At 41.1% G+C, this 23,399-nt stretch overlaps 1 long non-coding RNA gene across 4 annotated transcripts in view; it reads left to right on the top strand.

Annotated features, from left to right (window-relative positions):
• LOC137474294 (uncharacterized) overlaps positions 1-23,399 on the top strand; it is a 48,670-nt gene that overhangs the window by 23,308 nt on the left and 1,963 nt on the right. For 3 of the 4 annotated variants that reach the window (XR_010999279.1, XR_010999282.1, XR_010999280.1), the window contains 2 exons: positions 9,928-10,010; positions 20,118-20,259. This is a non-coding gene — a long non-coding RNA (uncharacterized lncRNA). The remainder of the gene's footprint in view (positions 1-9,927; positions 10,011-20,117; positions 20,260-23,399) is intronic. The other variant, XR_010999281.1, reaches the window with a different exon arrangement.

The raw sequence follows: 23,399 nt of genomic DNA, 5'->3' as shown, positions 1-23,399 counted from the left end.
GTGTCCCTGCCCTTGGTGGGGGCCTGGGATGGGATGATCTTTAGGGTCCTTTCCATTCCAGGCCATTCTCAGATACTGTGAATTAGATCTGTAATGCCTTTAACAAAATATTTGCAGTTTAGCAAACAAGTATGTTTGAGGAAGAGGAGAATTTATAAAATGGTGTCTAGATGAAGGAAGAGCTTTGATAAAAACACATGGAAAAATGGCAAAGTCATGAAAAGAGCCAGGCTTAGTGTTGTGTATCAGCAGACCAGGACAGCCTATTTTTGACCACTTGGCTTCAGGTGTCCCTTGACTGAGCAGGACTCTGAAAGGTATCAGTACATCTTTACAACATGTTGGTCCTGTGTGTTAGCAGCTCTCTGGCTTTTTTGAACTGCAGTTGGACCTCCCACATGTTGTTACAGTGCATGGGCCCTTTTCAAAGGGAATTTGGGGGGTTTGCTGGCCGCTGCTCTAAATCAGGAGAGACAGTTCCACAGAAGTCTGAAAACAGCTTAAGAGGCACAATGGACTTTATTGCTGCTTTTCTCTATCTTGATTATTTTCCTGTTTTTTCTGCTAATGGCAGCAGGATCTCAGTCCTGCTTTTGAACTCTGAAGAAATCTTTCCATTTTGTCGGGCTTATGTTGAACACTTAGTTTTAGGTAATGAGTCTGACAATCCCCTACCAAAACCAAGGAAACAAGAATGTAAATAAATAAGTGGTTGTTAAACTCTAAGGAAGGGTCTTTGTATAAAAGTGTTGAGTTCTGCCTTGGTCTAACTCTGGGGTTAATGTGTGGACTTTATTAGTCGGGAAAATTTAAAAAAGAAAGGATTCCCTGCTTTGAAGATCTTGAGAAGAAAAAGCTTTTGTATATGGAGACTTTTCTCTCATTTCACTGTTCCAGTGCTTGGGGAGTCTGGTTATCTAGGATCACAGACTGGTTTAGGTTGGAATGGAGCTTAAAGATCATCTTGGTCTAAACCCCATGCCACAGGCAGGGATGCCGCTAAGCTTTATGAATTTATTTTCACTTTGCTATACAAGGTATTTTTTTAACCAGCCCATTATCTTTGTTGTTAAAAACCTTTTTGGGGTTGCTTTCTGTTTTTCATTTGAGCTAGTAGACTTGAGCAGTCATCTGTTAAAGTAGTTTTTCCTTGTCTCCCATCCCATACCATGCATGTCACCCCCCAAAATACACCTTTTTCAGAGAATTCAAGTACTGACTGTTAGGGGTCATGTTTGTATCAGAAAACTTGGTTTTAATGTTTACATTAAATGTAATTATTTACATTTAGCAACTCCATTGGTTTGAGATGTGAGGAAGTGGATTTAACAGTGATAGCACCAGTCTTTGCAATAAGCTGAACAGTAGAACTGAACAGTAAAGTGTTGCTTTCTTCTTGATTATTAGTGACCTTTGAAGTGTTTAGTTGTGTTGCCAATGACAAAGATTAAGTTTTGTAGTAGATGAAGCAAGAACTTATGTACCTTTTTGCTATCAAATAAATAAATAAATTTCAAAGACTTAATGGCATCAATTGCATTTCCTGGTAGCTGATGATGAGTTGGCCCTTGTCTCTCCCAGGTACTAATTAACTACCAGTAAGTGTCCAACTAGAAATTGTAATTGGTTCTGAAACTGCTGTGCCTTGATCACTTTCTGCGGGGTTTCTCCTAAGTTAAAGTCTCAAGAGAGACAAATGCTGTGGCTTTGCTTCCTGCTGTTTGGGAAGGAGGCGGTGGATTGCAATAGAGAAATTAACTTTTCTCTCTCTCACATTTGCTTTACACTTGCACCTGTGCAAGGTGCAAGAGTACTTCGAATTTGTTGCACAGAGGGTTGATTAAATTCCCTTGGGCAGAGTGCAGTAAACCCAGCAAAAATCAGCTCCATGTTTGTCTTCCATTGACTCACGGGTAATTGTAAGGAAAGAAAAAGGAAGTTTGGCATCTCTTGACTACATAATGAAGTGAGAGATTAAAGCTCCACATGAGAAGAAATCTGTGATTATATAATAGCAGTAGCTGCTGTAAGATGTGTATTTCTTTGGTTAGTAACTAAGAAGGGGTGTATTATAATCCTGATGATATTTCCTCACACACTCTTGGTGGGGAACACGATGGCACAGGACAGGGACATTGGATGAAGGACTGATGGAGGGTACTCATCTTCCCCAAGGACAAATGCTTGTGGAGGAAGCTGGAAATCTGCAAGCTTTTAGACCTGGCTTTGCTCTCTGCAGGTGCCATCTGTGACTGTTTTTTACAGCCATGAAACATGTAACAGCTGCACGCTTTAGTATTTTACCTCTTATTAGCCACTGTGTGCTTTCAGTTAAAGACATTTGAAGTTCATTAGATGGAAGCTATTTGCAGACACAAGTTACCTGAAAGAAATTCTTGCTTAACAAACTTACTACATTATTATACTGAAATTGAGTTACTTCGAGGGTGTTTCAACATAAACAAGAAAACTACATGTTGTCCATTTTTCCACATTTCACATACATTAATGAAGTTGTTTTCAAGACATCATCTCAAATAAAGATCTCTTAATGTATGGATGATAATATATCTCTTTGGCCCTTGAGCACTTTGCCTTGTGTACAAAGGCAGAACCAAGAGGTGGGCTTTTGATGGCTCTCACGAGTGAAATTGGTTTGTCTTGGTGATGTCCTTTCCCTGTGGATGAGCGCTGGCATGGCCAGGGAGGAATTCACTGGCTCATTTTATCCTCTCAGCAGTGTAGTTTCATTGGCTCATGCATATTGCTGGACTCTTTGTGAGCTTCTAGTTCTTACAAAAATGGATTTGATTGCTGACCCAGTTCAACTCAGAACTGAGGGGTGCCACGTGGGCCAGACAGAAATGGAGCAGTCAGGGGGAATGGTACAGTTCAGAATTTTGCTTTCAAGTGTCAGTGGAGCTGTGTGCTTTGGAAATGGGGAAAAGATGAGTTTGTGGAATCAGATGGAAAGCTGCAGCAGTGCACTGCCTGCAAGGTGGCAGTCACAAAAGAGAGCACTGCAGGCCTTTGGAACAAGGGTGGGATTTCTCTGTCACCTGCCAGATTTTGCTGCTGCTGAGAGCACTGTCTTAAATGCTTTGCTTTGTCCTGTGCAGTTCTAAGAAGCCTGGAATCGGGGTTATTAGCAGTGGCTTATGACTCCTTGCCAAGAAAAGGGTAATTGAAGTTAACCTTTAGACCCTCTGGAAAATCACTGGTTTGGGTGAGAGCTGTCTTGTACTGAAAGGGTTATTTGGAAATGCAGAACGATGTTGAATGTTCTGCTGAAGTTACAGATGAAATTGACTTGACACTGGATATTTTTGTTGGCTTGGGTTATTCTATTCCTAAACTTGAACCAATTTGAATTTACAAACAGTGACTGTTTATTCCTGATATCTTAATTATTTTACGTTCCTGATGTGGGCTCTGCAAACTAACCTACCTCGGTGCTCATACAGTACCAGGCTAAATCATCACACAAAGGGATGCTGTGTAAACAACCCAGAGAAGCAGAAAAGAAGGGCTTGTACTTGCAAAGATAGCAGCAGTCTTTCATTATTTTCAGAAATAGAACAGGCTCTCAAGAATTGCCTATAAATTGATATGATGTGGAAATGGAAATTGTCTGGCAGTGCCTAGAAAGTGGAGCATTGTTTACTCAAGAATCGTGGTATCGACTGTGAGTGAGCTGGAGGGGCTGTTGGGTTCTGGCTGCACTGCAGATGCAGGCTGCATGGAGCCACTGCTTTGCCACCAGTGCAGTCATTCTGCTGGCAGGAGCATCTGCTCAGTGCTAACGGAATCATAAACTCTTTCAGTAGCTTGGGTTGGAAGGGACTTTAAAGCCCATCCCATTCCAATCCCCCTGCCATGGGCAGGGGCAGCTTCCACTATCCCAGCTTTCTCAGAGCCGCATCCAGCCTTGGAGACTTCCAGGGATGGGGCAGCCACAGCTCCTCTGGAAAGGGAGATTTGGGTTTGTTTTTCATTAGTTCTACATAATTTTAACTAGACAAATGGAAATAAACCAGAATCTTATTCCATTATTTTTTTCAGTTACTATCAGATATCCTCAAGGAATGAAATGAAAATAAATGCCATGTCATTATACTTCTATTTTTGTGTGCTACCCCTTCTATGTTGCCTAAATACCTGGATGACTTGCCCAAATGTACTTTTTCAGAGATGTGCATGGTAATGAAATGCATGTTTTAACTTGAATTGTTCCTTTAAAATGCCTTCCTGTAGTTCTAACCACTAGGATTAATAACATGAGCTAACCTCCAACCCAGGCAGGTCAGTGGGTATGTGAATACCCAGGCCTAATCCTGATTTCTGCTAAATGCTGCTTGACTCTATTACTCAGACTCTTGCTCGTTTTCTTTAAATATGCTTTCTCATACGTGCTCTTCTGAGAACCAGTGCAAAATACTTAGTCATAGGTAGGTATGGCAAGAGTTTGCTGTGTTTGAAGAATTAGTAGTCAAGTGTGAAATCATGCAGGTAAGGCAAGAATGTAAACTGAGGGAGCTGCTCTCTTTAAATCAAAGGGCAGACTTGGGTTGACTGTGAGTGAAAAAGAAGTTTTCAACAGCAAAGCAAATTCTTGCCATGACTTTCTCTGTTGTTCTGTAGAATAATTACCTTGTGAAGTAATCCTGAGTGTGTGGAACCACAGCGGTGCTGCCAGGGCAGTGTTTTGGGAGGGAATCCTCTGATCAGCAGCTTGTTGGAACCATCCTGCTTCCAGGGCTGCTGAAGGAAGCAGAGGAAAGCATTCCTCCTGTCAGTGAGTGTGACACCTCAGTGCCTCCTGTGTTGAAGAAAATGAAGAGGTCTTGCTGACAAGAAGAGAAGCTCCTGGTTTCTGTGCAATTCCCCTGGTGTTTTCCAGGCGCAGCCATGAGGATGAGGGAGTAGGACATGTAGGTGAGTCTGTGGGTGAGCTGTGATGGCTCTCTGCTGTATCAGCACCCCCTTTTCATCCTGGAGTAACGGTTTCATGGGCTTTAATCACAGGGGTTGCAAAATAAAGTGTTGATTTGGAGGAAGAGAAGTGCTCTACCTGTGGGTATTCTGCTCTGATGTCCTCTGAGCTCATGTGCCAGGGCTGTCTTTGCTGTGTTGTTTAAACAAAAAGAAACAAAATCACTTCAAGTGTTTTTCTTCTTTTTTCTCAACAACTGTAACTCTAAAGGCTTAGAAATGTATTAAATGAATTCAAGCCTCTTGTTCCTGGAAAGTGGATGCCCTTCACGTACTTGCAAGGAGACAAATGACAGGCAGGACTCTGGAGATCTCAGTCAAGACTTTTCTGTACATCAAGCTGCTTTATAATTTTAATTTCACTCTTCTTAGTTTATGTGTCAACATGTTTTTTTTTTTGTAGCCCTTGCTTTTCAACACCACAGTAGAGCTTAAAGAACTAGGATGCAGTGTTGTGGGCAAATAAGGAGTAGTTGAGAGCTGAATTTGAAGATAAGCAGTTTTTTTCTCTTTCCGAAAAGAGCTTAATAGCAGTAACAAAGAAGCATCTTCTTTTCTGGGATGTAAATGGTATTGCTCCTGCTAACACAGGGTATGGGACTTAACGGTGCAGTGAAGTCTGGGCTGGACAAATCCTTTCTCGATTCTATTTGGGGTGTTAGGTTGCTCAGGGAAGAGAGGCAGTAAATTTTTTGTATCTTATTATGACTGGCCACCTTTGACAGTTAAGCGAGGACATGAAGAAGTGGCTTCAGTCAGTGAAGACATGAAGAGCTTGATGTTTTTCATATTCTCCAAATAATGTATCTTGCTTCCAGTTTGGATCAGTTTTGACCCCATAGGTAAGAGCAGTAGCCAAGGCAGGGTGAGAGATCCTGTTAATTTGGGAGCACATGCTGTTTATCGGTAGGGTCAGAAAGGGCAGAGGAGTGAGCTGGCAGGAGGGAGAACTGCCTTTTCCTCTGCACTGGCGTGCCCCTTAATTTTCTTGTCAGCATTACCTGTGTTCCGTTTTCACACCTGATGAGAAGACACTGTCTTGCACCTGCAGAGCTCCATACCACAGGCTTGTAAATGAGACTCCAAGACAGGATGCTGCCTGCACTGACTGACTTGGGACAGGCAAGCTCTCCTCTTGCTAGAAGCCAAACAGCAATCCCAGGTTTATTTTTACATAGTTTATTATATAGCTGCTGAAGGATGACTTCTGATTAGCAGTGATGAGAAGATAATTGGGACCATCTGCCCCAGATGTGGTAAAAGGCCTCCCTAGCTGGCAGCACCTGATCCTCCTTACCACCCTGTCCAAAACAAACATACCTTTCATCACTACCTCAAGGCATCCACAAATCCATCTGTTCTGTGGATATGATGTGGTATCTTTCTAGGCTGTGGCCTCAAGGCTAATAATTCATAGTGGTTTAGGCTCCAAATGATATCTGCAGTCTTTCAGAGTTGTCATTGCCTTGATAGGAACAGAAGCTAACATCTTGTATCTGCCATTACCCACAAGAACTGACTGAAATGTTCTGACCTTGTTAACGTTGCAGATGTGTCTCCTTGGAGATAATGACACAAAATTTCTAAGCGCTGGGGTTTTTTTCTTCTTTGTGGCTAATTGTTACTTAATTCAACAAAAGGGATGTAATTTCAAAGATTTCCTGCTTTTAAGCAAGAATGCTGCTTTTCTGTATTTAAAAAAACCTGCAAATACCATTCTCTCCCCCCCCCCCCCCAATAAAAAATCCTGCTCCAAGTTTTGAAAAGTGAACTTCACACCTTTTTAAATGCTCTTTCTCTGTAAGATCTTTGTCAGTGTCATAAGCTGCTTTGTGTTTCCTGAACTTCATTTAAACAGAGTTGGTTTTGCTCACATGAGTTGAGGAGCAGTTTTGGTCATCCAGTAAGCTGTAGACCACCTGTGAAGAAAATAAAACATGATTTAAGGAAAAAAGATTTGTTACCATGCCAGTCGTGCTTTCCTTCCATGTGAGTGGAAAGGTCATAGTTGCTTTAGAAGTGTGTGACTGCAAGAGACCACCGGAGTTGGAAAGTAATTTCTTGTTCTTCCCAATCCTCCTGCACTGCAGACTATTGACTAATAAAGTTTCAGTCAAAGAAGTTTTAGGAAAAGCCTCCATGGGAACCGATCATCAAAACAGGCAGTTTGCATTTCTAGCAGTCCCTCAGGTGTACGTTTCATTTGGTGAAAGAATGAGCCTGATTAGGTTTGGGTTTAGTGTTCTTCTCCCTTCTTTGAGAGGAGTGGGAGATGTTTCCACCTGCTGGAAAGGGAGTTTCCCACCTACCAGAGGTAGAAATCTTGCTGCTCTCTGTGTTTCCTCCCTCCCTGCATGTGGGGAAGACCTAGAATTGTGTAATCTCTTAAAAGAAGCTCTTCCTTGGAGCTGCTTGTGGCATTTGCATGTGTGCATATCCTCAGAGCCTTGTGGAAATAGGCTTTTAATGCCTCTGTTATTTTACACACTTCTGTTAATTATGTTTTCTTTATAACTTTTGTTTTTTTTGAGACAGTATGCCAGTGAACCTAGGTAGCAATTTATGCTGTATCCCTGCTAAGATTCAATTAGGCTGGACTCCTTTCTTGTTGGTTTGACTGACTTCTCTCTATTCCTGTATCTCTTTGCATTTTATATGTGGATCTTCTTCTACAGTTATGAACTGGAACTGGGGCTGCAGTGTGAGAACAAGGACTACTTTAGTATTTTCCTTGGGACTTTCATAAAATAAAATACATAAAACATCTCCATGAAAATGTCTGGATTGATGAAGGGGGGGGGAAGGGGGGAAGAAGGGAAGCCTTTTCCTCCAGCAGTGGCTTGATTAATAGATTTATTGTTTGTACAGATTTTGTCAGGAAGCCATATGGCTTGAGGAAAACAAAGAGGAAGTGGCTGATGTTGGGAATCTGATTTAATAGGGGTCCCTAAGGACAGAATGTGGCTCTTATCCTTACTCCTTCCCACTCAGTTTGCAGAGTGGTCTGAGAGGAGCTTTAGGGCTTCAGTAGAGCCTCAGATAATGCAGCTCTGTTGGAGTGGAAGTGTTGGTCCTGCTGCTGGATCAGCATCATGGCCACTGCACTCTCAGGTTCAGAATCCACTCTTCTTCTCTGTAGAAAGTGTCCTGGGGTAATTAACAAACAGTGGTAATTGAAATGTTTGCTATTTGTGTATTGACAGTTGATCAGTTTGCAGTAGATGAAGACAACTTTTCTCAAAGCTGAATTTTCATAGTTTAGGGTGGGGTGATTATTTCTCTCTTCTCTATCTCTCCCTCCCTCAGCAAAATTCAAGCATCTCTCCATCTGGATTAACTGATTCACCATTTGTATCCCAAAACCAGATTTATTTTCCTAATCTAACATGTGTAAGTGGGGATTGGTAAGTCACTGGGGCTCAAGCACTAGTGATTTAACCTGATTATGTTGGGTTAGATGAATGTTCTGCATTTTCTTTGACTTACTAAGTTTGACCCTACTTAGGACTAGGTGGTGAATAAACCTGAGTAGAGAACTTAAAGGAATGTTCTCTAATGGAACTGCAATCAAATACTTTAAAGAGATTTAATAAGCATATCTTCCTTCTGTTAAATTACACTTTCTCAGCTGAGACACATAAACTCTCCAGAAATGATTTATTCATTTCGGAGCTAGAGTAAAAGGTTCATGTGAACTGTCGGTGAATGTTAGTGGGTCTGAGAGTGGAAAGCACAAAACATCACAAAAACATATTGTGGCAACCCAGGAATTTAATTAATATCAGTTTGTGAATGAAAGCTGCCTATTCAGTCAGTCATGATGAAAATGATATGTGCCTGAGACTTTTGGAGCTCTTGAATGTCTTATTGTGGAGTTTTGGTCTATAACGAGAGATGCCATTACTTCTGTAGGGCTTTGATGCATGGTGTGTATGGTTTAGTATTTTACAGACCTCCCTTCTTTCCAGATCTTTAAGAGGTTTTTGTTGTTTTCTGAACTCTTGTGATGTTTATATGCTGGAGTTGGTACTTATTACATGTTTCCATCTGATAGATATTAGGAGACAAACATTTTGTCTGGAGAAAATTCAGTGTCTGACAGCGGTGGTAGATGAGATACTGAAATACCAGTGGAAAGTTTCTGATTTAGAGCTGTTTTTCCATGCTGCACTCTATAAAGTTTCCATGTAGAGTTACACATAATAGATATGTTCCTTTAAAATATAACTCAGAAAATCTTTGGTTGTGAAGGCTTAAAAATAACCACATCTCACATGTTCTCCTTGGCTGTGCCATAATATTAGGCAATGTCTGTCACAATGATGCTGTTAAACATTGTTGTAGTAAGCATCCCTTCCAAGCTGATTATTAGTCTTAATCAGCAGTTTGGGATTTGTTACCTTTTGCCCAGTTTGTTTGGCTGTTTGTGCATGCATTGCTCGTGATTCACCGCTGTGAGCGAGTCAGGGTGTGCAGCTCCAGAGCACTTGGAGGGTTATACATCTGGAAGTGCTCCAGTCTGAGGATTATTTTCCTTAAAAAGAAAATTGGGAAAGAAGATTATTTCACAATCTCCTATATTTACAATTTACCAGTGGCAGATGCTTGTGACTACCTAATAGAGTGCTTAGGGGTTTTTAATTTTTTTTTTCCTAATGTTCTGGAAAGCTGTTGAAATGTTATTTACCACCCTTAGTTATTTATAGCAGGAACATGTCACACCAGGTATAAGAAGCAGCAATTCCACATTTCTTTTGAACTAACTTTTCAAAAATAAAGTACTGCTTGTGTGTACCAGGCTTTTGTAGATCTAGAGGTGCCAGGTGAACATGGTGTTTTTCCAAAGCATTAAAAGGAAGGGGGAGGAATAGAACTTCATCCTCAAGAAGGTTGTTTCACTAATGTATAGCAATATTTCTCTTTTTTTCCTTCTAGGAACTGCCTTTGTCAGCATAGTGAACACTGATGCCTGGAGTAGCAGATTGTGCATAAGCAGTCATTTCTGTCTTCATCTGCAGGTAAGAGGTTAGCACCAAAACCCTCCAAGAAAGAGATTCCCTGCTCCCTTCTGAAAGTACTTGCACATAAAGCATTCAGAAAACTCTAAAGCTTGAAGAACCACAAAATGGCCTGGGTTGGAAGGGACCTTAAAGATCATCTCCTTCCAGCTCCTGCCATGAGCAGGGACACTTTTCACTAGACCAGGTTGCACAGAGCCCTGTCCAACCTGGCCCTGAACACTTCCAGGGATGGGGCAGCTTCCTAAGTTCATCACTCCCTCTTTTTTCCTGAGATGAGAAATCTGAGCAAGATCCCAGTTCCCTTGCTCTGTGCAATATTTTCTCTAACCATTTGTGTTCTGGGCAGACCTGCTGAGTTTCTCTCTCCTGTGATGGTGGGATCTCCATGGATATGCACCTTCCTGCTGTGTAAGAGGGAGGCCCACAGCTAACCTGTCACTGGGGAGTGTGAAACAGGAGGAGGCTTTTTTCCTTGGCCCCTCTGCTTGTCCAACGATCCTGGGCAGCAGATCTTCACTTGAGAAAGAATTTCTTTACTGAAAGGCTTGTCAAGCATTGGAATGGTCTGCCCTAGGAGGAGGAGTCACCAACCTTGGAGGTGCTCAAGAAACAACTGGTTTTTCTTCTGTAGTTTGGGTGACAAGGTGGTGTTTGGTCAAAGGTTGGACTCCGTGGTATTGGAGATCTTTTCCAACCTAATGATTCTGTGATTCCACTCAGGCATTGCCAAAAATCAAAAATAAGTTGTCAGGAAAAGTAAACAGTAGCAGGTGGTGTTTTTCCTGACAACATGATGAATCCTTGATACAGGAAAAATATCCAAACTTAGACTAAAATACATGCTTTCAGATTATGCATTGGTTTATTTTTCATATTGGTTTGATTTTTTGAGTCCCTGTTTTATGATGTAGATGAGGTTGGTGAAGCAAGTGAAAAAAAACTGAGAATGCAGCTTCTTCTCTGGCTTGTCACCATTTACAGGCCTTGTTTAAAGCTGATTTGCCTTTTGTGCACACATAGCTTCTCAGTGATAGACTTTCATAGCAGTCACGCCACCTTTTTCATTTCTGTGTATATTGCCATTTTACCACTCCTTCTATTGCAAATGCAGTATTTTGTTGATAACTGAAGCAGCTGAGGGACCAATAGAGCTAAATAAATTAAAATGCTTTGTTCATTTGCCACAATGACAGCTTGTCCCATGCTCTGTGTATCAGAGGTACAGATAAGGATAAAGGTACAACAGCTTTATCTTACTACAGGAAAAGCTGAAGCAAAGCAGCATGGGATGGATACTTTCATTATCCTCAATACAGTGTAGGACTGGTAGAAATATCAATGCACATATAGAAAATGCACTCTCTGTGGTGAAGAGGAACTTTGCTGAAGGGTGGCACATCTGCATATGGATGCATCTGTCCATATGTACAGCACTCAAAATGCTGTGTTGGCTAGAGTCTGGCTTCAGACTTGCCTTAAATTGCCTCATATTTGAGAGGTGTTTTGGGTTATTCACTAAAGCACTTTCAGCCCTACATTCTAGGCATGTTCTGTACATCAGTGGATTGTTTCTAAAGCAAACATTTCCAGAGCATTAATTACTGCCTTCAGCCAGCATCATTCTCTTGCTAAAGGGGTGTGATGGTTTGGGGAGTGGTACCAGCCATGGGCACAGTCCTGCTGGCTGAACCAGCACACAGAATTTAGACAGACATTAGTCTCTTCTTTTTCCCAGGTGACACTTAGCCAGAGCACATACATATGTATGTTAACCTGGAACTCCAGGAAGCTTGGAATGTGGTGGTGTTGAGCCAGGTTTTCTTCTGCCAAGTTGAAATATTTAAGAATTTGTTGTTGACTCTACTTTAAATAAATTCCTTTCAGTGGGAGTGTGTTTGTGGCTGGCTGCCAGGTGACTGCAGTGTCACTCCTTTATTTGTCACTTTGAAACAAGTCATGTGAGTTACTGTCTCTGAATGATTTTATTGTATGAGAGCAGAAGGTATTTGCCTGCTGGAAATTCATCAGGATGGTGCCTGCCCATCCTCACACAGGGAGAGTTACTTATTTACCTTCGCTTGTTTTGAATAAACCAGTTTGGTTTTTTTGCCTTAAGCATCATGAATGTAATTTGTTGTTGTTATGTGACTTTATTTTATTGTCTGTTTTGGGGCACAAAGCAGGATCAGCTTGTTGTATGTGTTTTATTAATTTTTTTCCCCAGCTGAAATAATGGAGTAATAATAGATTTTGTACTTTTAAGGGAAAAAAAAATCAATCCACTTTTATTCAGTGTTAATCAATAAATAAAATAATGAAGAAAAGGAACAGAACCTACTCACTCTGGCAGCACAAGTGGACACCAAATCAGAGTAGTTAATTTTGGGAAATAGTTTTCATTCAATGCTTAAACTTTAAATATGAAAAGCAGACAAAAATAGAACTTTTTCTTTGAAGTTCAGAGTAGGTCTAATGATGTTTTAAATTGAATTAACTCACACAAATCTTAAATACAGTTGACAAAAATTCAGAAGTTTCACTTGCAGAATGCTGCTTCATGTTTTTTCTGCATAGTGATACTGCATTTTCTGGGATGCTTGATAAGCAACAAAACCAGTCTTTGTTGGTTTGTGAGCACTGACAATTAAATTGTATCCTCCAGCTGTTTTGTGGCCTATGTTTGTTGTGATTTAGATGTCTTGACCTACCTGAACTGGGCAGATACCTCTGCTGGCTGGGCTAAAAAACCTGTGTGCTCCCTTCCAGAACCATGGAAGCAGAGTGCAATTCCTTTTTCATCCGAGTGCCCCAGGTCATGAATCAGAAAATACTCCATTCATTGAGCTCATGATTTTCTGCCCTTCACCTTTGATTGGTATCTACTGACAGGCATTAATAGGTGGGAGAAGTACCTGGGTGCTCTCTGAGAGGATCTCTGGCTCAGGGAGAGTTTTGTTCTGATGTGCTAGCAAGTTCTGGTTGTGGTGAGGAATAATCTCAAGAGAAAAGTGCTGCCTCTCATGTTCTCATTGCTTCTCCTGCCTGTCTCAGCTTTGCTGGGTGCACACCTTTCTCCTGCTGCCTGGGCACTGAGTCACTTCAGGAAAAAGCAAGTTTTCTTTGACAGTGGTATTGCTGCAGTCCTTGAGTTTTGCTGCATTCCTTGCATTACAAGAGATCCTTTTCATCTCTCTTCCCCACTGCAGAACTGCACACTGCACAAAGTGCCTCTTGTTTCCTTGCTGTCTCTGTTGCACTTGTTCAGACTGGTGGGGTGGCAGACCTGAAATTGAAGATACCATGGCATGTGCATCCATTTCTTTCCTCTTCCTCACTTGGTCACATTTTTATTACATGCAGCTTCTTGCTTTCTCACTTAAGGCTTCTTTTCCTTTACTTTACAGTGAAGTGTAAATCTGTCCTTACATAAAACTTGGATCTTATATCCACATCTGAATGGTTTCTTTGCATTTGAGACAGCAGTACTTGAAGTACTTGAAACGCATTTAATGTTGAATACTTTGAAAATGTTTCTGAAGAAATACAGTGGTCTGGTAGTTGGAAAAAAAATTCTTCCAGTGGTTTTTCAGAGCTGGGATTCATCTTGTGCTTGCCAGCTGAGGGCAAACTGAAAATGGAATGTAAGTGGAGACAGGATGTCTGGAAAGGACAGAAGTATTGATAATAAATGGCAGGAGGGCTGGTGTGTGGAAATGCCACTTGCATGAAGAGACAGTAGTCTCTGGCTTTTCTGCTTCATAAATGTTTGGTTCTTGAGAAGTGGGTTGCTGCATCCAAGCCCTGGGTGTTGCAGGCAAAACATTTCCTCCTTTTTTTTTTTTTTTTTTTCATCAATTTATCAAGCTTTGGCAAGGTTTGCATCCTCTCACTTGCTGTAGAACAGTGGGAAAAACAGAATTATCAGAATTATGCAATTCCTGTGGACTCTAAAGTTAGAATTACTTAGTTTGGGTTTTATTAATTTATCAATCACTAGAGAAGTCTGCAATATTCTAATCTTTGTAGTAGCAAAATGGGGCAGACCTCACCTCATGAGTGTTTAATGATTCACTGTCATTAAACATTTGAGAGGAAAAATGTGCTTATTACCCAACTCAAAAGTTTTTCCAATTTATTTACTGCAGTGTAAACATCAAACTGTAGTTTTTTCCCAGTCTGCAACTGCAAAAATAGTATTGTTTTTTGCATTAATTACAATGCACATTAGTCATTTCTCTCTGGCAGGAAAGAAACTCAGCTTTTTGAAGGCATGTCATTCTGATATAATCTCTTCTCTTTGTTCCATGTAGGTTTGGCAGTTCTGCAGACTGCTTCCTACAAAGGATAGTTGCACAATGTTTAAAAATGAGAATTTCTGGGCTTTAAAGAAATGAAGATTTACATTTTGAATTGTAGTTGTTAAGGAAACCTGCTTTAGTATTTGATATCTTGGAGTGAGGAAGGGAAAATAGTGGCTAAATGAAGTCAAATGCATTTCACTCGTCAAATTGCAAAAATTTTCCAGATACCTTCAAGTTAATATTGAGGTCATTCATAACCAAAGAAGAAAAGAAGTCTGAATTTCTGGCTTACCTCACTTGGTAGGCCTGACTTTGTACTTTTATAAATAAGAATTTTATAAAGAACAATATAAGATTTCTTTCATATAACCTTTCCTAGGTCTGAGGAAACTCATGTAGTTGGATTTTAATTTAAATGTTATGTTTTGGATGTTTTTATGATTCAAAGCATATCATCTATGCTTTAAATTTTGCACAGTTTTAGGTTTTTATTTGCTTACTATTTTATGATTAACACAAACTTTCTGTGGGCACTTCCCCTTGAGTTCTTTAGGTTTGCTAGGCAATTGTGCTTAATAAGCCATTCTGGCCTCCTGATGTTACCTGGTATTGTACACTTCCATAGCTGCATATCAATAAAGATTAGAAATCCCAGCAACCATTTTTTATTGAAAAGAAAACTGGCCAGGCTCTTTTTGTTGAGCTCCCTCACACAGTTCTAAATCCTTAACCCTGCCTATTAACTTAGTCACTGCTGCCAGTGACTCTCCAGACTGCGCAGCCTCTCCTTTTTTTCTGTGGAGAAACAGAATCCACAGGTACTGGGCTGTTTTTAAGTAAGAAAGATCAGGGGGAAACTAAAAATGTCCTGATCAGATTTCTTGGTTTTGATTTTGTTGTTTTTGTTTTGTTTGGTTTTTCCTGCTTCCAAAGAGAAATGCAAGCTGGGCTTTGTCCTTCATAAGCAGTGTGATGATAACCCAGAGAACTCATCACAGCAATTCATGCAGCAGTGCTGAAATGCTGGTTTATTTTAACTTGGGCTTTATGTCAGGAAGGCTTCTGGAAGAATTTCTTCATGGAAAGGGTGATCAGGCATTGGAAGAGGCTGCCCAGGGAGGTGGCAGAGTTACCATCTCTGGAGATTTTTAAGAAAAAACTGGATGTGGCACCTCGTTGACAAGGTGGTGATCAGTCGGAGGTTGGACTCAATGATCTTGGAGATCTTTTCCAATGTTAATAATTCTGTGTTCTTCAGTACCAGTGTCTGGCATCCCAGGCATCTTGTTAGTTCAGAAAAAATGAAGATCCCCCATGATAGGAGGAATGATGATAGAATTCCTTCTGGAGGGATGAGCGTACTTCCAGAAGGTCTTGATTACATTGCCCATATCTGGGTGCTTTGCAGGAGCTCTTTAAAGCAGAACTGTGCTTGTTGGGGCTTCTCTGAAAGGAAGCAGAGGCCCCAAAGAGAAGGTGCACCCTGCCCAGGGTGTGGAGGTCAACAGAGTAAGCTCAGTCAGCCTGAAAAGTAGTAGGGTCTCACCTGCTGATCCATTGTGTTTTGGTAGGTGCTCTGCAGAAGCGGCTTAAGGGGCAGCATGAAGGAGGATAAAGAGATTTACCCAGTAACTTGGTGGAGTTGCACTTCCATGTGTCTGTGTGAGGTAACTCTGATGAGTGAGCCATAAAGAGTTCACTGGGTAAACTGAGCAAGAAGTGAATAAGAAGGGCAGAGATCAGGGTGGAAGGAGTTCCTGAGGGAAAATAAGTTGATCAAGTGAAGAAAGGGGAGGGCTGCTTTGCCCTGCCTGTATTTGGCAAGTCTGCTGACTCCAGAAGTCTGTCCTGACATTCTTGTGCTGGGCAAATGGATGCGATGGGGTTGCTGGGGGTACAGTTAGGAGGAGGATGTAGCCATTAGGAGCTCAGATGAAAGCCTGTGACTGCATGGCCAGCAGTGAAAGGCTCCATCTCAGAAGGTGCAAAATGTAGATACTGTCTGAAAATACGGAGGGAAATCAATACATGGCAAGTTGTGCTGGTTTAGAAATTGTTGCCATGGAGAAAGAAGGCAGGAGCAGGAAAAAGAAAACTTTTCCCCCCCTTGCCACATTGAATTTGACCTAACATCTATTTTCCATTGGCATTGCTGGCTGACTTCTGTTAATTGCTGTCAGTTTTTTGGCAGAGAATAATGTTTCTCCTGAAGAGCTCTTTGCTGGGTCTTTCTAAGAACTCAATAAGTGACCTTTATTAGACTTACAAGGGAAAGTGTATTTATAATGATGTTCATATCTGCACTTCTCGCTCCTCCCAGTGAGTTTTGGAGTTTAGGTGAGTTTCAGCAAAACTTAAAGTGGATTAGTGGTTTAAAAAGTACAAAGTTTGTAACAGTTTCCCTAAAATTATCAGCTGAATAGAGAACCTAAGCATCCTCACCTCCTGAAGTGGAATTTGGTTCCATATCCATTCTGTGCAGTGTGGCCAGTTGGCCAAAGTGATGTAGGCTTCTCTTGGAGCTGCCTATGGCAATGCCACAAAACTATGGGAATTCAGATTGCATACTATGGGAATTTCAAACTGAAAGAGGGGGAAAGTAGGTGAGATAAATTGTTCTCGGTGAGGCCCTGGCACAGGTTGCCCAGAGAAGCTGTGGCTGCTCCATCCCTGAAAGTATCCAAGGCCAGGTTGGAAGGGGCTTGGAGCAACCTGGGATAGTGGAAGGTGTCCCTGCTTATGGCAGGGGGATGGGAATGAGATGGACTTCTTCCACCCCAACATGTTCCATGATTCCATGAATTAAGTAATATGCTCAGAGTATTTCAGCCCATAAGCTATTGCTATGTGTTACGATTACCTCAGATTTTGCTCTAATAAAATTAGCCAAGCTCACAATTGTCAAGAGAGGGGAAATACTTAAGTGATCCAGCTGAGTCCTATAAATAGAGAATAGAAGAAGCCAAGAAGTTCTTTTGTGCTTGGGGAAATATGGAAGTAAGCACAGCCAAGTGTAAATTTTAGAAAGTGATGGGTTCCCCCAACTCATTTATCTTGCTTAACTGTTTAAAGAGTCATCATAGTAATAAGTTCTGGTCTGTCTTGTAGACTTTTCTAGGTTTCCAGGAGAGCAACTTGAAATTTCTTAGGTAATGTTTAATGAATAATGTAGCTGCTCACTGGATAAAGCTTTGAGATTATAATTTCTTGGAACAGTTATGTTGCTTAAGTTGAAAGTGCCTCACCTTGTTTCTGTTTCAGAAATTGCATTTCATTACAGCGAGATTTCTATAGTCGTGTCATACCGTGGGTTTAAACCCTGTGCTTTACTGACTTTTAAGACTTCTATTAATTCAAATTTAAGTAGATTTCAGTTGCAGTATGTATTTTGTTTCCTGCATCCTTCAGTGCAAACTTGGAAGGGGAGGAATGGGCTCATTTGTATGCAAAGTTCACCACAATATAGAGGAAGAAGGTGTTGTGTTTTGGTTCTTATCATGAAATGTGGGAAGTGTAACAAGTTTCTTGTATGTTTTTTTCTGGAATTTGCCCTTAACTCACGTTTCAGGTGCAGGGAACACCTCTCTGACAGGTGAGACTCAGGGTGGCTGTAGTCAAATGACAAAGCAAATGCTGCACTTGGGTTTGAGTGAAGTGTAAAGAACTTCAGCCCTATAAAACCAAGAGTTAATGCAGGTCTTGCCAAAAGGGAGCAGATGAGCTCATTGCCTCATTACTGTAAATATTGGCAATTACACGCGAATGTCTTCAGTCCCTCAGCTGGGTGTGGGTGTTTGTGGACAAGCCATGAGGGGAGAGGGGAAAAGTGGAATGGGTGGAGCTGTGTCTTCCTTGGAACCAGTTTGGAGAATGACCTATTTTGTCTTCTTTGAAGCCAGGGCATCTCCAGGTCTAAGGCAACTTTGAAGTAAGGTGTGTGTGTATTGTAGCTTTTGTATAAATATTTCCCTTGCAGTGGACCAGCTTGCTTATTTCTCTGCTCTTTCACTCCCACACGCTATTTAGACCATATTAGAGAGGTACAGATGTGACTTCCACCTAATGCTGCTGTTTATTAATAAAGTGGTGTGCAATAAAGCTGTTTTCTCAAATGCACTATATATTTGCTGCTAATGAGGAACAAATACTTACACAGCTTTGGAAGACATTACAGTGCAGTAAATGTCTGCCTGTTAACCGAGATGATGAATCAGGAGATGTTTATTTAATGCACATGTCTTTTCTTGAGCTGTTTGTCACAGCATTTATATGCAGTGCAGGCTCCTTGGCTAATGTATCTGGAAAAGGATATTCCTCTGCCACAGAATAAATGTGTCCCAGCTAATGTCTGAACCTCTGCGGTGCTGCCACCAGCTATCCTGCTGGAGCCAGTCCACATGAGGGATACCAAGGGGATCAGAGGGATGGAGCATCTCTGCTGGGAGGAAAGGCTGAGGGAACTGGGGTTGTTCAGCCTGCACAAGAGAAGGCTTTGGGGTGACCTCAGTGTGGCCTTGCAGTGCCTGAAGGAAGCCTACAGGAAGATGGAGATCCCCTTTACAAGGGCCTGGAGTGACAGGACATCTGTCATACTGTTCAAACTGTCATCTCTGTTCATACTGACAGAGAGCAGGTTTAGATTGGATATGAGGAAGAAATTCTTCCCTGTGAGGCCATGGTTGCCAGAGCAGCTGTGGCTGCCCCATGCCGGAAGTGTCCAAGGCCAGACTGAATGGGGCTCAGAGCACCTGGGATAGTGGAAAGTGTCCCTGCCCGTAGCAGGGGCTGGAACTGGATTGGCTTTAAGGTCCCTTCCAACCCTGACCGTTGTGTAATTCTATGATCCAGCCCTTCCTTGAGCATTAGTCACCAGTGAGGCTTTCTAGGATGAATCCACTCAATCCTGCCTCTCTAGGACTGTGATGTTTTATACTGATGATTTTGTTTGTTAGTAGCAAAACTAGAGAATGAGGCAAAGGAGTGCTGTGTGTAAAAGGAAGGCGATACTTCAGTCCTAATCCCGAAACAGATTCAGGGTTGGGATTTAGCGAGTAAACTCACTTGTGTTGAATTCACACTTGTATCACAGTAAATCCTATCTCAAGAGCTGAAAGAAGTGCTGCATCAGATATTGTTTTGATTTGCTGGTACATATCCTAACTATAATGCTCTTAAGTTTTAAATATTTCAATTTCTGCTTCAGAAACTGACTGGAATCTAATAGAAGCAAGGATCTTTGAAGCTCTGACTTGAGTGCTGTCACCATTTCCAAAACAACCTTGGGTTTTTGTGCCACAAGTCCATGTGGAGTTCAGATGCTTTTTATATCTAATCTTTTTGAAAGGAGAGTATGAATTTCAGAGTTATTGTTCCTGTTGAATTAATTCAAGTGCAAGAGTGTGAAACTTACTCTTAAAAATGCAAGGTTGTGCTCTCAGCAGTGATCAAATACAAAGGAACTTTAGTAAGCCATCTGTTTCCTTGGTTTACCTGCTGGCTTGTTTCCTTTCCAATATTTTGTGGGGATTTCAAAATATTTTGCAGCACAGTTGGGTCAAGCCTGGTAGCTTCAAAGATACAAAGTGTTACAGACTGTGATGGGAGCACTATCACTCCAGCCATCAATCTGTGTTTGTGACAGCTGGCTGGAACCCACTTTTCTATGAAGGCCATGAGAATTTTAGACACAGTTAATAATAGTGAAGGTTTGTAGTTATGTCATCACTTGTATCCCAGGCTGGATGAATGTTTTGTGCTGTGCTGCAGTTAAATCTTTACTAAGTAGTGTCTCTGGTTTCTTCAGATTATCACATGTGATTTAGATTAAAACACTGTGCAGGAACATGTCCTAAAGGCTTACCACACTTGCTGAAGTCAGAGATCAGTCTTAGAATTAAAATACTGAAGACAAAAATAAAATTTTCAAGGTGGAAGAATTATTTCAGGTAATAACTGAATAGTTGCCATTAACAAAGTGTATCTTTGTAAGAGATGACAAGAAGTGCGGATGAATACTTTACCTCCTCCTCCCACTTCTCCACCCCCAAAAGAAAACAAGTTAATTCCTTGTAGCTAATTCTCACCATTACAAAGAGAAGAGACAATTTGTTTTTTTCTGCGCTGTAAAGATTGCAGCTCAAGGAGAGATTGTAGCTCAGGGAGAGGTCAGAAATGTTCTGTAATTAGGCAAAATACCAGTTGTAGCATTCTGTGCTTCAGAACAATGTTTCTTTCCATTATTTTTTCCCACCAAATTGTTAGCTGTATTGCAGCAGGAGAAATTGCAGTGCAAGCAGCAGTTCATGTTCTAGGCAGCTGAGGGTTCCTGGATGGAAGTCAACTGGTAATTTTTCTGGGAAACTGACTTGGGGAATTTTGGGTTGTCCAGAGGCACGATTTCATGCAGCCTTTGTTGCCAGAAGCGCACAATCAAACTGCCTGCACGTGAATGCTTGTACAAACTCCTGTGTTGGTGCTGTGCTGTCCTCTCACAGGTGAGGGTGCGTGTATTTAGGTATCACTTGTGGCATCGGGATTTTGGCCTATTTGACACAGATGTCAGAATATTTTTTGGCCAGTCTCATGTAGGAAAATTCTTGGTCCGAAACTCTCTCTCAAGCTTGTTGTCAACACTGTCATCGTCATGGTTGTGGGACCTCTGGTTTATTTGTTTCAAGCAGTGCTTATTATCTCAGAGCATTCTTCTGGAATAGCAAAATAATAACCTCCATGAGGGTTAGTCCCACACAAAAAACTGTGTAAACACTCCTGTTTTCAAAGATCATAGGCTGATTTCAAACCTACAACCTGTTCCTTTCAGTAATGGTTTTGCCTGCAGAAGACTTTGACTTGATATTTTTTACTGGAACCTGACATGAAATATTTTTGCTCATTTACTGATGGGAGTCTGAATATCTTGTAGGATATTTCTTCTTCATCAGTCTAAAGGAGAAGGCTTTCTGGTAAATACTAGGGAGCTTATTTCCAGTAGCCGATTCTGTATTTGCTATTAACTTCATCTGAAAAATGGATTTTTTTCAGGATTCATTTGCTGGGGGAGACCTTACAAATGAATCCCTGTTCATGGTCTTCTGGATGGCTTATAAACTTTCTGGGTAGCTGGACTGGCTTCTTTGTGCTCGTTTGTTTGGTATTTTCCAATCAAGCCTTACTAGCACTGAGTAATTCTTATTATATGGCTTACAGCATGGGTGGAACAAGCTGTCCTGGGCCCTACCTGGTGTCATAGCAGGGAAAAACAAGGAGCACAACTTGGCCATAGTGCACAGGGAATGGAAAATAAAGGGTAAATGCCAAACTCCAAATGATGTTTGGTTATTGCTAATTACAAATGAAAGCACCCTGACTTTCAAGTGTACTAAACAACATGCTGGTGACTTGCTGGGGCTACAGAAAGTCACTGAACTGGTTGGTTAAAATTCTGCTGCAGCAGGGTTTTAGCCCTGATTTGAGGTGCATGATGCTTTCAGGCAGTGTGAACCTTGTAAAAAGTAGAAATTAGGTGAAATTGGCATCTTGATTTTAGCTCTCAGGTTTCCTTGTGACTTAGTGCTTACGACAAGATGTCTTGCAAACATCTGCTTGGAATATTGTTTCTTCTCAAATGCCAGAAAAGTCCTTTGCACTTAGTCTGATCTGCTTGTCTTTTGTGAAGCTTCAGCCTTTTCTGTATTTTGTAAACAAGTTGTGGAGAGGTAGCTAAATAGTAGCATATATATGCTATATATAAATATATACATATATATTTGTATGTGTATATGTATATATATGCTGGATTTTCTTTATGCTTAAAAACTGAACAAATACCTGAAAGAGTAAGATACCATCAGCTAATTAGGATAAAAGGGGAATTTAGGGAAAATACTTAATGCATGGTAAACAAGGTAATTGAGGGAGCTTCAGGCAAGGTAATGGAGAAGTGGGGGAAGGAAGTAGCTGTGGAATGCCAAATTTCCAGTGCTTGGTTCCAAGCACAGCTATGTGTGGCTGTGGAGCTGATGGCTGACAAACTGGGGAAAAGCTGTGATCACAGGCGTGCTTTGGCTTGTGTGCCTCTCAGTAAATTAGTTTTGCATTCCTATTCCCAGTCATTGCTGAAATTAATAAGCATAAGGTGAACTGGTTCTGAACTTACGGGATTAAGAAATCTGAAGTGAGATTTTTTTCCCCCCCCCCCAGCCCTTCCATTGGCTTCAGAAAGAAATTTGCACAGAATTAGAGGTACGGCTTATTTTGCTTCCTCTAACATAAAAGCACAATGTGTATTCTGGGTACAGATTATGAAAAATATATTTGGAACTGTCAGATAACCATCAGTGATGAGGCAAATCAGCTTTTACTGCTATAAAAGTTAACTAACAGCAAATAAAGAACAGAATACCTATGAAGGAAAACCAAAGACTAATAAAACAGTGCAACAGAGTTAGATTTGGGAAGCAGAGATAAGCACGTGGCCAGAAAATTTTCTGGTTTCCTGACCTCTCTGTGAACTTCTACTGCACAATCCTAGAAACCAAACTAGTCCTAGATCTTTCTTTTTTTAAACTTACTTGCAATGAGCTTTGCTTAGAAACTCTAATGAGACACAGTGATTTCAGCACAGAGATGTTCCATTTCTGATGTGAGTGTATGTTCCTAGTGGCAGGTCCCCAAAGGGGAATTCTGTGAGCTCTTCTGGGTCACATGGAATCCCAGAATCCATAGAGGAAAAGACCTCCGAGATCATTGAGTCCCACCTTGTCAACTAAACCAGAGCACTGAGTGCCACATCCAGTTGTTCTGTGAACACCTCCAGGGACGGGGACTCTGTCTGGGCGGCCCTTTTATCAACACACTCCTTTAATTCAGCCCTGCCTCTTGGTCTGAGGGATGCACTTACCACAGATTCTTTATCTTCTTTGGTCTATTAAAACTATTTGTCCTGTAAAAAATGAAAGGGAATGTTTCCCCTGAGCTTGAACTGATTCAAAGGCACTTTGTTCAGATCATTTGCAGCTTTGGTGAATGCTTTCTTCAAACTCAGAAGTGTCAGCAAATATTTCCTTATTATATGATGCTTCTCTTT

This window comes from Anomalospiza imberbis, chromosome 5 (genome assembly GCF_031753505.1).
Source record: "Anomalospiza imberbis isolate Cuckoo-Finch-1a 21T00152 chromosome 5, ASM3175350v1, whole genome shotgun sequence".
NCBI classification, from domain to species: Eukaryota; Metazoa; Chordata; class Aves; order Passeriformes; family Viduidae; genus Anomalospiza; species Anomalospiza imberbis.
Note: the sequence above shows the minus strand (reverse complement) of the source record. Positions and strands in the feature narration are given on the sequence as shown.